The sequence below is a fragment of the Ischnura elegans genome, chromosome 12 (genome assembly GCF_921293095.1).
Source record: "Ischnura elegans chromosome 12, ioIscEleg1.1, whole genome shotgun sequence".
Lineage (NCBI taxonomy): Eukaryota > Metazoa > Arthropoda > Insecta > Odonata > Coenagrionidae > Ischnura > Ischnura elegans.
This window is the reverse complement of record NC_060257.1, coordinates 23,578,614-23,582,295: the sequence shown is the minus strand read 5'-3', so window position 1 is coordinate 23,582,295 and position 3,682 is coordinate 23,578,614.

The following is a 3,682-nucleotide window of genomic DNA, read 5'->3' as shown; positions in this document are numbered from 1 at the left end:
AAAAAGTTACGGAAAGTGCTTTCCGGCACTGCTAATTTTGCTATGACGTCAGTGGGTGACTTTCAGGTGCAGGGATGAAAATTTTCTGCTTCCACCGGGATTTGAACCTGGGACCAGGAGGAGAAAAGAAGAGACACGATACCAGAATAACACTGTCATGATAGAACAATATTTTATCGTTTCCCAAGAAATGACGAATTGGCTTCATTAAGCCTGAATCAGACCACCATTTTTTTGTCCCTTCCAAGCGATCGTTCCAATGATGGTGCAAATATGACTGCATCACACGATCATTTTTCACGATGGCTCCAGGGATGGAAAACCCATCCCTTTTTCCAAAACTCGGCATGTACTTTTACCCGTCGCTGGTACCAATGTCACCTAGATAGGGGGCTTACATTCCAACTCTTTATTCTACGTTTTATATGTATCTTCAAGCACGTGTGGTCTGGGGTGATATGGGGCCCTCGGCCAGGGCACAGCCTCACATAACCAAATTAATCAATAAAATGAATACTGGGATCTATATGATCAGGAAACTTGCCCAAACTACCTCAACTCAGATTCTAAGTCTCATCTACTTCGCCAAAATCCATTCTTTCTTAGTTTACGGAATTGTATTCTGGGGTAATAGTAGTGCTGCAATAAAGGCATTTTCAATACAAAAGAGGGCTATCAAGAGTATGCTAAGGGTCTCAATTAGGACCCCAGGAAGACCCCTATTCAAAGAACTTAAAATACTTACTCTCCCCTGTATTTATATCTTGAATTGCTGTACTTTTGTGAGAAACAATAGGCACCTGTTTATGCCCAACTCGTCAATCCATAACCACGGGACACGTGGTAAAGACAATGTCCATCTGAATAATCAGCCTTTTAATGTAAGCGGAAAAGGTCCTCACCACTCAGCCTCTATGGTTTATAATAAAGTTCCAAATCCAATAAAATGTGCAGTGAGTGATAATACTTTTAAAAATAAGCTAAAAGAACTGCTACTTAAGAAATGCTATTATAGCATTGATGAGTATCTTAATGACAAATTAATATAATTATGTATGTATTAACTGCTTATCATTTATTGTAATTTCTATGTAACTTTTGTATATACTTTTCTTCCTTTTTTGACTAAATCCTATGTTATACTTGTATAGCCAACAGGAAATTAAATATTATTATTATTATTATGAAGGGGCCCTCTATTTGTTAAAAACTAGATAAAAGTTGAAAAATTGCATTTTTGTTGGAAATATACTATGAAAATAGCAAATTTCACAGCTCGTAAAATATAATAATATAGCATAATATTGCAGCATCATACGCACAAAATTCCACATATTTACAGCGGTGCAAAAATAACTGGAAAGAATGAAAAAAGCAACATATTGAAGGTATTAGCAAAAATCACAGTTTTATATTACAATTCCTCAGTGATATCCTGTGTCCTTCTCATTAACACTGTTGTAATGTGAAAATTAATATTTTGTAGAGTTTTGCATTTTTACGTTCAAGGTGATGATGAATGTTTGTTTTGTTTTTTATTTACGTTGCCAATATAAAAGTGATTGTTGTGCGACCTTGGGATATTGAAGACGAATAAAAATAGTTTAAGACGTAAAGAAGATTTTTTTTCGTTTTTTGATAGATTATGAGACTTAAACACTAAGTGTTGATGCGAAGCGAAGTTTTTCTTTTGATGGTGTGAACGGCGAATACGTTTGAGGTTAGAAGAAGTGAACCCCATAATTGTTCTTTGTAAGTTTGGAATCATCAAAAATGGCGGAAGAAAAGAAGACGTGTATCCCAATACTCGACAGCGATAATTACGATGTATGGGCTGTAAGAATTGAAGCTTTTTTAATGAAGAAAGATTGTTGGGAAGCGGTAAAAGGTTTCCATCCATACATAACATTCGGCAGTGATGGAAACGAGATAGAAATGGAAGACGAAAGCCAACTCCCACCACAAGAGGTTAGGCGCTGTCAGCGACAAAATCAACAGGCCAGAGCCATTATCATACAATACGTAGATGATTCATTTTTGGATGATATCGTGGGACTGGACCTAGCGAAGGATATGTGGGAGGCATTAAGAGACATGTGCACCACTTACGACGTGTTCCAGGAGATAATGTTCCTAAAGGAAATGGTAAATACCGAAAAAACGGAAGACCTTTCCATGATGGAGTACATGAGCAAGATCCAGAATTACAACCGTAAAATTACTAAGTGTGGCATTAATCTCCCGGATAGAGCACTGGCTGCGTTCTACCTCATGGGTCTGCCTCGAGAAAAATATGCTGGGTTTATACGAAGTATTTACAGAACAAATGAAGGAGACATAACATCCAAATATGTTAAGTCCCAACTCCTGCTAGAAGAGAAGAGAATGAAAAATGAGGATTACGCGAAGACAGAAGAACACGAGGTTCTCAAGGTAAAGAAGAAGCCAAACAGACCTAAAGTAAGCAGTGAAAATAAATCACAAAATGCTCCAAAGAAACCTATTGGGAGGAGATACATTTGTTTCACATGTGGAAAGGAGGGGCATACTGCAAGATTTTGTCCTGCCATACAGAAGCAAGATGAAGAAGAGAAGAAGTCATCAGCATCAGTAGTATCAAGAGGCTATAAAGTACTCTGCATGCAAAGAAATCCAAACCATGCAAACAACGGCATATGGATACTGGATTCAGCAGCATCGGATCACATGAGCCCTAGGAAAGATTAGTTTGTTGATTTCAAACCCCTCTCTGGAGAAGTAACTGTGGGTGATGGTACATCACTAAAAATAGAAGGTCAAGGATCAGTGACCATCCAGATGTCGAATGAATGTGGTGGATGGAAAATAAAGTTAACTCATGTGTTATATATTCCTTGCCTCCAAGACAATTTGATTTCGGAAGGGAAATTAGAAGAGAAGGGCTTGACCATTGTGAGGAGAGACGGAAAGACTACTGTTAGCGACGAAGAAGCTACTCTGTTCCAGGGGTATCGCGTTGGTTTCCTGTATTACCTCACTACTGAAGGGAGTGCTTCTATTTCACAAATAAGAAAAGAAGCTGAAGAACATGAAGGTATGAAAGCATGTAAAATTGCAGCAACAACATGGCACAACCGTTTGGGACACCTGCACCATGAAGGGATGATGAAGATAGAACCATTGCGGAACTTAATGAGTAAGAAGACAGAAGAAGAATGTGAAGCATGTATACAGGGAAAGTTTAAGAGACTGAAATTTTCCTACAATGGAGAAAAAGACAGTAAGACTACACATGTCCTCCAAAGGGTCCACTCTGATGTCGTGGGGCCTATGCCCTGTGCCTCTTTGAGTGGCTGCAGATTTTTTGTCACTTTTATTGATGAATTTTCTCATTTCACTGTTGTAGTTCCCTTGAAGGCCAAAAGTGAAGTCACTGAGCAGTTCATAAAATATCAGAAAATGGTGGAAGTCACACATGGAACTAAAATACAGGAGTTCCAGAGTGATAACGGTGGGGAATACTCATCAAATGAATTCAAGAAACACCTTGAGAAGAGTGGAGTCCTACATCGTCTCTCTGTACCATATGTTCCTCAGCAAAATGGTCTGGCCGAGCGGTATAACCCGACAATTTTGAATACCATTCGTGCTATGCTGCAACAATCTGGTATGCCAAAACATTTTTGGGCTGAGGCCCTAAAAA